A 12330-nucleotide genomic window follows, 5' to 3' on the forward strand; every position below is an offset into this window, starting at 1 on the left:
CAGGTGTGGCCCTAAAAAAAAAGAAGAGAGAGAGAATAAAGTTTCCGTTTTGCAAGATGAAAAAAATTCTGGAGGAGTTCCGTCGTGGCGCAGTGGTTAACGAATCCGACTAGGAACCAAGAGGTTGCGGGTTCGATCCCTGCCCTTGCTCAGTGGGTTAAGGATCTGGCGTTGCCGTGAGCTGTGGTGTAGGTTGCAGACGCGGCTCAGATCCCGCGTTGCTGTGGCTCTGGCGTAGGCTGGTGGCTACAGCTCCGATTCGACCCTTAGCCTGGGAACCTCCATATGCCGCGGGAGCGGCCCAATAAATAGCAACAACAACAAAAGACAAAAAGACAAAAAAAAAAAAAAAAAAAAAAAAAATTCTGGAGATCTGTTGCAAAGCACTGTGAATGTACTTAACACTACTAAACTACACACTTAAAAATGATTAAGATGATAAATTTTATGTTATAAGTATTTTACCACAATTAAAAAAAATTTTTTTCTCATGGCAACTCTAGCACCTTCAACTTTCTGTGCCTGGTTGTTTTCAGCATTTCCATTATCTGCAAGGTTATTCCCATCCTTGCAAACATCAGCTTTGCCCTTGTTCTCCTTGAGTCCTCTCTCTCCCTTCTTTAAAAGAGGTCTTTTTAGGCTTGGGCTCTGGCTTTGGAGGGACAGCTTTAGCAGATAACCTTGCATCTGTTCACATTATAGAGTGAACCCAACACCCACAGCATACTACCTTAATATTACAGGAATGAATGAACAACAGTTCTTAATTAAAAAGCCCTTAGTTGAGATTTCCAGTCAACTCAAGATGCATTAAGGATGCAGCAGAATAAAGCTTTTTTCCCTTACAGTGAAGAAATTCCAACTACTTCCATACATGCGGTAAAAGAAAAGAAAAGTAAAAAGCCTGAATGTGGAAGCTTTACAGAATTTCTAACTATTAGATGACATCTGGTTTGATTTAGTAGAATATTATATTAGAGTTTTCAATAAAACCCGGAAATACACATTTGCTTGTGAATACTCAATTATGGTCATATTTTGATACATAATTATTTCCCTTTAGGAGGCAATGAAAGAATTTGTATGTTGGGATTGGTTAACTCATTCAGTATTTCTGAAGTACATACTATATGTGAGGACATATGTTAGGTGCTGGGAATACAGGGGGAAACAAAAGAGATGAGGTCCCTACCCCCATGAGGTTTACAGTCTAGTGGCACTTGAACATCATCTAGATTGGTAGTGGCCCAACAGGAGGACCCTCTAGCACCTCCAGAGGGCCTTGGACCCTGCTTTGGACACCACTATACCACTTTGTATAGCCCTCCGCTGCCTCACATAGGATCACCCAGCAAATGCTTATGGAAAACATGTTCAAATGGCATATCACACCATGGCCACTCCAGTATTTATAGAGGAGTCAGGCACTCAACAAATATACTTGGACATTTTCTAATGAGGAGGGTATGAAGGAGGGAGGAAGATGTATTGTCAAACAGCATTTCAAATCACTAGGATTTCTTGAATGCTTCTGTACCCGTTACAGAAATAAGATAATAGTTCTTTCTAGCTTTAAAAACCGCTGGTGCCTTTCCAGGGCCTCATTATCTCATCCTTGCCTACCTCTGCCTGCCCTCCTATTCTCCAAGTATCCTAGCTACCTACAACACATTAGGTTTAGGGAACATGTCTCATGGCGTGGATTAATAGTGTATGTTCAACAATATATCTGTATTATCTTTATACCAGTTTAAAAGAATTAGGTAGTATCTATCAATAATAACATGAAATCTAAAAATGTATTTAACTGTGATCCTATGGATATTTAAAGAATACTAAATTATATATTTATATTCAAATATATGTATGTAAAATCATAAAGAAAAATCAAGAAAGATTTATATCAAACTCATAATTGTGTTTAATCTCTAAGAAGGGAGTGGGATTGACAGCAAGCACATAGGACTTTAATTGTATTTTAAAAAATTTTTAAGGTATTGAAATTTGTGTAATTAAAAAAATAAACAATAAATTAAAAGGACCATATGCTATGATCAAATGGGATTTATCCCAGGGATGCAAGGATGGTTCAGAATCCACAAATCAGTCAGTGTGAAACTCCACATTAACAAATTGCAGAATAAAAATCATATGGTCATCTTAATAGATGCAGAAAAAGCTTCTGACAATTTTTTCTTTTTTTTGTCTTTTTAGGACCACACCCACAGCATATGGAGGTTCCTAGGCTAGGGGTCAAATCAGAGCTATAGCTGCCAACCTATGGCACATTCATAGCAATACCAGATCCAAGCTGCATCTGTGACCTACGCCACAGCTCACAGCATCACCAGATTCTTAACCCACTGAGCAAGGCCAGGGATCGAACCTGCATCCTTGTGGAGACTAGTCAGATTCGTTTTCACTGAGCCACAAGGGGAACTCTGCTTTGACAAAATTTAACATCCATTTATGAGAAAAACTCTCAACTGAATGGGTGTAGAGTGAACATACTTGAACATAATAAAGGCCATATATGATAAATCTACAGCCAACCTAAAACTCAGTTGTGAAGAGCTGAAAGCATTTCCTCTAAGAGTAGGAACAGGACAAGAATGTCCACTCTCTCCACTTTTATTCAGTGTAGTAGTGGAAGTCTTAGCCACAGCAATCAGACAAGAAAAATAAAAACAAATAATTTCTGTTGTGGCTCAGTGGTAACGAACCCAACTAGTAACTGTGAGGATGTGGGTTTGGTCCCTGACCTCACTCAGTGAGTTAAGGATCCATTGTTGCCATGAGCTGTGGTGTAGGTCGCAGACGCCACTCAGATCTGGTGTTGCTGTGGCTGTGGTGTAGGCCGGCAGCTGCAGCTCTGATTGGACCCCTAGCCTGGGAACCTCCATATGCTGCAGGTGTGGCCCTAAAAAGCAAATGAAATGAAATAAATCCAAATTGGAAAGAAGTAAAACTCACTATTTGCAGATGACATGATACTTATGTACAGAAGATTCTAAAGGTGACACAAAAAACCATTAGAATAAATGAATTCAGTAAGATTGCAGGATACAAAGTTAATTTATAGAAATCTGTTGTGTTTCTGTATGCTAACAATGAACTATCAAAAAGAAACAATCTCATTTACAAGTGCATCAAAAAAATAAAACACCAGGAGTTCCCATAGTGGCTCAGTGGAAACGACTCTGACTAGTATCCATGAAGATGAAGGTTCAATCCCTGACCTCGCTCAATGGGTTAGGGATCTGGCATTGCCGTGAGCTGTGGTGTAGGTTGCAGACGCCGCTCAGATCTGGCATTGATGTGGCTGTGATGTAGGCTGGCAGTTGCAGCTGTGATTCAGCCCCTAGCCTAGGAACCTCCATATGCTGTGGGTGTGGCCCTAAAAAGACAAAAAATAAAATAAAATAAAATAAACAAAAAAATAAAATACCTAGAGATAAATGTAAGAGGGTAAAAGACCTGTACTTGGAAAACCATAAGACACTGATGAAAGAAACATAAGACACTGATGAAAGAACACAAACAAATGGAAAGCTATACCATGTTCATGGATTGAAGAATTAATATTTTTAAAATGACATATCCCTCAAGGCAATGTACAGATACAGTGCAATTTGTATCAAAATACCAGAGGCATTTTTCATAAAACTAGAACAAATAATTCTAAAATTTGCATGGCAACACAAAAGACCTGAAATAGTGGAAACAATCTTGAGAAAAAGAACAAAGCTGGAAGTATCACATGTCCTGATTTCAAATTATACTACAAAGCTACAGGAATCAAAACGGTATGATACTGGCACAAAAATAGACATACACATCAATGGAACAAAATTTAGAGTCCAGAAATGAATCTATGCTTATATGGTCAATTAATCTACAGCAAATATTTGCAAATGATATATCTGATAAGGAGTTAATATCCAAAATATATAAAGAACTCATACAATTCAACTTCAAAAATAACCTGATTGAAAAATGAGCAGAGGATCTGAGCAGACGTTTTTCAAAGGAGACATGCAGATGGCTAACAGATACATGAAAAGATGCTCAGCATCACTAATCATCAAGGAAATGTAAATCCAAACCACAATGAAATATCACCTCACACCTGTCAGAATGTGTTATCAAAAAGGTGAAAACAAACAAGTGTTGTTGAGGATGTGGAGAAAACTGAACCCTTATGCGCTTGTAGGAATGTGAATTGGTGTAGCCACTATGGAAAACAGTGTGGCGATTCCCCCAAAAATCTAAAATAGAACCACTGTATAATCCAGCAGTTCCACTTCTGGGTTTATATATCTAAAGGAAATGAAAACAGGATATCAAAGAGATATCTGTGCTTCTGTGTTCACTGCAGCATTATTCACAATAGCCAAGATATGAAAACAAAAGTGCCTATCAATGGCTGAGTGGATAAAGACAATGTGGTATGTATATAATGGAATATTTGTTTGTTTCTTTGTTTTTAACTGCACCCATGGCATTCAATCCCTGGGTTAGGGATTGAATCCACACCACAACAGTGGCCTGAGCCACTACAGTGACAATGCCAGGTGCTTAACCCGCTGAGCCACACAAGAACTCCTACAATGGAATATTATTCAGCATGAGAAAGAAGGAAATCCTGCTGTTTGCAGTAACATGGATGACACTGGAGGACATTATGCTATGTGAAATAAGTCAGAGAAAGACAAATACTGTGTAATATCTGGAATCTGAAAAGGCCAAACTCATAGAAACAGAGAATGGTGCTTACCAGAGGGTGAGAGGTGGTGAAAATAGATGTTGGTCAAAGGGTACAAGCTTTTAGTTATAAGATAAATACGTTCTGGGGATCTAATAGACAGCATAATGATTATAGTTAATAATACTGTATTATATACCTTGCTGAGTGGTTCCTCCCCATATTGCCCCTCTGTTTTTTCTAACATTATTACACCTCTGATATTGGTTTGCAGTGATTTGGGGTTTTTTTTTTTGGTAATAGTGTTACTGAGATATAATTCACAACTGCAATTCACCCACTTAAAGTGTACGATTCAGTGGTTTTTAGTATGTTCACAGAATTGGGCAATCATCACCCCAATTTTAGAAAATTTTCACTGTCCCAAAAAGAAACCTCATACCCTTTAGCATCACTCCCCATCCTTCCTACCTCACTCTCGCCTCTGACACCACTGAGCTACTTTCTGTCTCAATGGATTCATGTAGATGTAGGCATTCATGTAGATGGAGTCATACAATATGTAGCCTTTCGTGTTTGGCTTTTCTCACTTAGCATAATGTTGTAGCATATATCAAGATTTCATTCCTTTTCATGACTATTAAGATCTTCTTGGAGTTTCCATCGCGGCTCAGTGGTTAATGAATCTGACTAGGAACCATGAGGTTGTGGGTTCGATCCCTGGCCTTGCTCAGTGGGTTAAGGACCCAGCGTTGCCATGAGCTGTGGTGTAGGTTGCAGACACGGCTCAGATCCCACGTTGCTGTGGCTCTGGTGTAGGCCAGTGGCTACAGGTCCCATTCGACCCCTAGCCTAGGAACCTCCATATGCTGTGGGAGCGGCCCTAGAAATGGCAAAAAGACAGACAAAAAAAAAAAAACAGACCTTCTTTATGGTTAAACCACATTTTGTTTATCCATTCATTAGTTGATGGACCGTTGGGGTATTTACATTTGTCTATTATAAATAATAGAATGTACACATTTTTGTGTGGACACACTATTTTGGTATATACATAGGAATAAAATTTCTAGGTGATATGGTAACACTATAAACTTTTTGAGGAACTGCCTATTTTCTAAGGTAGCTGCACCATTTTACATTCCTACCAGCTGTGTATGGAGGGATCTAGTTTCTCCACCACAATAATTTTTTTTGAATTTTTTTATTATTCAATGAATTTTATGTTTATAGTTGTACAACAATCATCACAACCTGATTTTATAGCATTTCCATCCCAAACCCCAGTGCATCCCCCACCTCACCCCCATCTGTCTCCTTTGGAAACCATAAGTTTTTCAGTCTGTGAGTCAGTATCTGTTTTGCAAAGAAGTTCATTTTGTCCTTTTTTCAGATTCCACATGTTAGGGGCTAGGATATGATGTTGATGTCTCACTGTCTGACTAACTTCACTTAGCATGCTAACTTCTAGGTCCATCCATGTTGCTGCAAATGCCATTCTTTCTTTCTTTTTAATGGCTGAGTAATATTCCATTGCGTATATGTACCACATCTTCTTTATCCACTCCTCTGTCAATGGAAATTTAGGTTGTTTCCATGTCTTGGCTATTGCATATAGTACTGCAGTGAACATTGGAGTGCATATATCTTTTCAAGTCATGGTTTTCTCTGGATAGATGCCCAGGAGTGGGATTGCTGGATCAAATGGTAGTTCTATTTTTAGTTTTCTGAGGAATCTCCATACTGTTTTCCACAGTGGTTGCACCAATTTATATTCCCACCAACAGTATAATAGGGTTCCCTTTTTCCACCTACAGTAATTTTCTTTCTTCTTCTTTTTTTTTTTTTTTTTTTTTTTTTTTTTTGTCTTTTTGTCTTTTTGTCCTTTTAGGGCCGAACACATGGCATATAGAGGTTCCCAGGCTAGGGGCCTAATCAGAGCTGTAGCTGCTGGCCTATGCCAGAGCCACAGCAACACCAGATCCAAGCCACGTCTGCAACCTACACCACAGCTCACGGCAATGCCGGATCCTCAACCCACTGAGCAAGGCCACAGATCAAACCCGCAACCTCATGGTTCCTAGTCGGATTTGTTTACGCTGCGCCATGGTGGGAACTTCACCACCTGCAATAATTTTTAAATGTATCTCCTTACTAGTGAATTTCTTGAAGGCAAAGAGTATGATTCTGGTATCCTGCCACCCCAGCTCTCAGCCCAGTGCCAACTTGGGGTCAACTAGAAACACATGCTTATTAGCTATTAGAAAGCCTGTAAAGTCCACATTCTGCGAGTAGGAAGCAACATGCAGAGCGCAGAGCACGACATGTCACTTAGCACAGGATAAAGCAGGTTCCATAGGAAACATTTAGTCATCCCCACAAATGTAGAAAGTCTGTCCCTGTTGCAGTCCTCTCCAAGTGTGGTCCCCAGAGCACTGCCACCTGCAAGCTTGTTGGAAACATCTAATCTCAGGTTCCACTCCAGATCTAGAAAATCAGAATCTCTGGGGGCTGTAAATGATCACAAAAGTACTCCAAGTATTGATTTGGTGGCTTCAAATAAATAATAGAGTGGGCCAATTTGTAAATACAGAATCTGCATATAAAAAGAAATAATTAGGATCAGCTGTCACATACTTATGCATATGTGTATGCATATGTAAATATGTACATACATGTGTGTATGTATATAGGTATGCATGTATATAATACACAGATGTCTTTTTGTTCCACTGTTGAGACGTACATTAAACCATTACTCTATTTTTTTTCTGTGTTTTCAGAATTTTCTAAAATAAACAGGTAATTTGGGAGTTCCTGTCATGGCACAGTGGAAACGAATCCGACTAGGAATCATGAGGTTGAAGGTTCGATCCCTGGCCTTGCTCAGTGGGTTAAGGATCCAGCGTTGCTGTCCACTGTGGTGTAGATTGCGGACGCATCTTGGATCTGGCGTTGCTGTGGCTGTGTGTAGGCCGGCAGCTGTAGCTCTGATTAGACCCCTAGCCTGGGAACCTCCATATGCCACAGGTGTGGCCCTAAAAATCAAAATAAATAAATAAATAATAGGTAATATTTAGAGACTCCTCTTTCCCTAAGTACTGCAGCCATCATTACCCCATTTCCCAACAGAAGAGAAAAAGAGCATATCTGTTATTCTTTAAAATCTATGGTTTGAGTATATGGTTTGCACACAAATGTGTAACATCACGTGTAAGAAAAAAAGTTCGCCATCTTCTTCCTGGCTGGATCCCTAGGACTTCAGTGTTTGGCACAAGGCACTCCTGTCAAGGTTTGAAGTAGAAGGGAAACACATCCGTCTCCCTTTGAGTGATCCTTCTGGCTTCTGGTTCCCTCTGTTCTTTAGGAATTTGATCAGAGAGAAGGGAGCTCAATTCCCTGGTTACTCTAACCTACTCAGATCCTTCCAGTAGATTTCTCTTTGGTTCCCAAGAGACTGCACAGCTTGGAAGTGAGGACAAAGCCCGAGTACTTTACCCCCAAAGGTGCCCTCCTCAACCCAGGGGCTCGTTCTACTTCCTTGGACTTCCAGCCACATCCGTTAACCTCCTGTTACTGCACACAATGCCCATGGCAGGAGGCGGGGAGGGAGAACCAAAGCCGACCACAGCATGCCACCTGATGACACTGCATTAGGTCCCAGCTTTTCACACTGAGTCCTCCAAGAGAAGCTGTGAACATACCTGACGCAAAGGGTCATGACCTTCTTTGTGGCCTGCAAATTCAAGTTCAGAATCAGGCACATGGGGATTGAAGCTTAATGTCAGTCTCCCAAGCACCCACCTTGTCCCATTCAGTCACAGAAAGGAGGTTTTTCCCACCTGTCCCTGCTCCACCGGACTGAATCAGAATCGCAGAGACATCTCCCATGTTAGAATATATGCTCAAGGAAGGAGCCCACTACCTTATTACACAAAATGAGGAAAGTGAGGCCCAGAGGGGTAAAGAGATCTGCCTAATGTCAGAGCCAGAGCCAAAACTTGGATCTCTTGACTCCCAGCTCGGAGCTCTTTCAAAAGGTGCTCTGCAGATTTTGCCGTTGACTTTCTACTCCAAGATCATTACTTTGATCATGGGGATCTGGTGGCATAGTCCTAAGACAGAAGTGTCAAATAGCGTACTGCCCTTCAGTTGCATGCGTCTCTTCCAAATTCACAGAAAACTAGCCTTTAAGACCATTAACACATCTGTGTTAACACATTATCTAGGATGCCCTTGTGATGCTTCACTCGTCAGTGAAATTGAAGCCCCAGGTCTTTGCACGCCGTCTACCCTGTGGCTTTAGCACCCTTTGGCCCAGGCTGTGGAAGGCTACGTGTCACTCCATGGTGATGCCCGTGCAGAACCTCCTCTGTGGACAGAGGCAACCACCAGGTGCCAGCTCTCAGCCTGAGGAATGCACTGGAAGAGGCCTTCTAGGGGATCCAGGCCAAGCCCCCGAGTTTGCACGTGTGGAATTTGTGTGCTAAAAGTGACCACCCCACAAAGTGCAACCAGTATCACGTATGTGATTTGCCAGGTGAAAGCACCTCTTTCACCTAACTTGTCACTGCAGGGAGGGCCATGGAGCTGGGATACTGTCTTTTCACCTTCATTCCCCGCCCCTTGCACAGCACTGGCCCCAGCAGTGCTCACAGGCCTCAGGCAGGTCCCTCAGCCTCCCTGGCAAGTGAGTTAAACAAGATAAAATACCCAGAACTTATAGCACAGGGCCTGACACTTAGAAAGTGCTGTTATTGTGGCTGCTGTTGCCGTGGTGGCTGTTTGCTGCATTATCTCATGCTCATTCTACTACAACTGGCTGAGAAATCTTCCCTTATTGCTCGGATTTATGACTAGAGCAGTGGTTTCAAACATAGGGGTAGGTTAGAATCACCAGGGGAGCTAGCTAAAAATTAGATGTTAGGGCCTAGTCCCTCCCAGTTCTAACTCAATAGGTCGTATATATAGATAAGGGCATGTGTGTGTGTACATCCAGGAGCCCTCTGCCCCTGTTTTCGCTGAGCATTGTCCACTGGTGTTCTTCCCATCCTTCATGTGATTTTCTTAAGAGAACATTTAAAATAAGTTGTCCATGCTTTTAGAAAAACAATTCAAAGAGCATAGATACTTATAAAGTGTAAGGAAACCCCCCCAGATGGGACTTCTTCCACACTCTATATCCCCAGTCCCCTGAGATAATCATTGCTAGCTGTGGTTTGTTTTTGTTTGTTGCCAGAAATTGTCCATACCCATACAAGCATATCTGTTAATGAATCTCTTTCCCTCTTTGTGAAAAACACAAATAGTTTCATAGGATAGAGCAGACATCGGCAGATGTTTTCAGTAAAGGGTTAAACAGTTTTTGACTTTGTGGGTCATATGGTCTCTATTCCAACTACTGAATTTTCCATTGTAGCTAGAAGGCAGTCACAGCAATTCATATGAATGACCGTGTTCCAGTAAAGTGTTTTTACCAAACTGCCAGCAGGCCAGATTTGGCCCATAGGTCATAGCTGGCTGCTATAGAGTCCTGCCAAGTTCTCTCTCTCTCTCTCTTTTTTTTTTTTTTTTGGCTTTTTAGGGCCACACCCGTGGCATATGGAAATTCCCAGGCTAGGGGTTGAATCAGAGCTATGTATCTGAGCCATGTCTGAGACCTACACTGCTGCTCATGGTGATATCAAATCCTTAACCCACTGAGCGGGGCCAGGGATCAAACCTGCATCCTCATTGATACTAGTCGGATTCATTACCACTGAGCCACAATGAGAACTCCCTACAAATTTCTCTTTTCATGTAGATACTGTGGGACTCCAAGGCCTCTCCAACAAGATGAACTCAAAGAGTCTCAGGATGTCAATGTGGCTAGGATAAAAATGACCAGACCCTTATGGGCCCTTCTGTCCCATTGCAACTGTTACAAAGTTCTTGAGTCCCTCCTGAGCAACCTGGCCTCCTCTGCTCCTGCTCCACAGAGGGAAAGGTATTTGGCAGTGCTCCTCTCTCCTCCCCTATAAGGAAATTATAGGTCCCCAGCCAATCAGCAAATGTATCATCAGACCTCTAGTCTCTCCTTTGTTCCTGGGCTATAAAAAAAGAGAAAGAACACAGGCTCATTGTCCTCGGCTCTCCCTGATCATCAGGAAGTCGGCTGAGTGTGCTAGCAGTATTTCTTGCCTCAATAAACTCATCTTTCTCTTCCCCCCTCTGAGTCTGGGAATTCTTTTCCAGCTTACACATGGATCACAGCATTTTGGTGGCCCATATGGAGAACCTACTGGTGTGGGGGGGGTCTCTCCCCTACCTCTCCCTTCTCTCTTTCTGGGACCCTCTGCGAACAGATGAGTATATGTGGAAGTCTGATTACAGTCTGGTGTGTTCCAAAGGCCCCACTGCTCACTGCGCCTAAGGAACTGCCACCTGAATGGGTGAAGATTCCTCTTTTCCTTTTCCTCCCAACTGGGGAGTAGGCCAGCTGATATCATATGGGCACATGTCAAGCATCTAAAAGCCATTAGGGCGCCTGCCGCTTGAAGACTCCCGTGAGAGGATAAGGGAGTCATGGAACGGACCAAGCTATTAGAGTGTCTGCCCCATCAGGACAACTTCCATGCAACATGAGGCATGAAATGGTTAAAGCAGAACACAGAGCCCACCATCCCCTGGCCACCCCTCACCCATAGGAGGGAGGGTGGAATCCTCAGTCTTCTCCTGTTTGCTTTGTTCTCCTCGGCCTGGATCGGTTTTGAAGGACCCCGCAGCTCCTGAGTCATCCTAAGAACTCCTTCCACGTCCCAGAGGATCACCTAACAGTGAGTCATTTCTGGCTGGCTCCCGGGATGTCTCCTCCCTGTCCAAGGGTACCTAGTTCCTCGGTTCCCTGTTTCTCTGGCTACCTACCCTGGCAACCGTCATATGGTTGGTGTTTTGTGCCTCGGGCACACAGAGATGTCACTGAGGCAAAAAGGAACACCTTTTTACTAGTCAGTGACTCTCGGTATGCCCATTTTATGATGTTTAGGCTAGGAATGGGTTCTGGTACATCTCAGGAGCCTCCCTCAGACTTAGCTCTCAGCTCTATCCTCAGGAATTGGAAGGACTTTAATCCAGACAATCTCAAAAAGGCTCATTTTCTTTTGTAACACAGCCTGGCCCCAATATAAACTGGGGGACCAAGAACAATGGCCCCTTAACAGAACACTAAACTAGATTACAATTCTCCAACTTGATCTCTTTTGTTGAAGACAAGGAGAGAACTCTCAGGGACCTTATGTCCAGGCCTTCAGCCAAAATCTGGACCTAAGGGACTCCTGCTGCATGTGTCTCTCTGTCGCTGCTCTATCACCTCGTCCCCTCCTTCTGCCTCCCTGCCAGGTATTCTAGGTGCCCTTTCCTGTGCCTGATCTCACCAGCCTCCTCGCCATAGCCCAGGCTTGTTCTATCTGTCACCAAACTAATCCAGAGGGTGTTATAACTGCTTCCCCCACTGCTGTTCCACCCAATCCTAAGGCAGGGAAACCAACCTGAAGAAGACTGGCAGATAGAATTCACCCACATGCCCCCTCGTAAAGGCTACGGATACCTCCTGGTTATGGCAGACACCTTCCCCAGGGTGGATAGAC

The sequence above is a fragment of the Sus scrofa genome, chromosome 14 (genome assembly GCF_054392235.1).
Source record: "Sus scrofa isolate SSC_HxYL_T2T_F1_AM1 chromosome 14, Sscrofa_HxYL_maternal_Yorkshire_Landrace_v2.0, whole genome shotgun sequence".
Lineage (NCBI taxonomy): Eukaryota > Metazoa > Chordata > Mammalia > Artiodactyla > Suidae > Sus > Sus scrofa.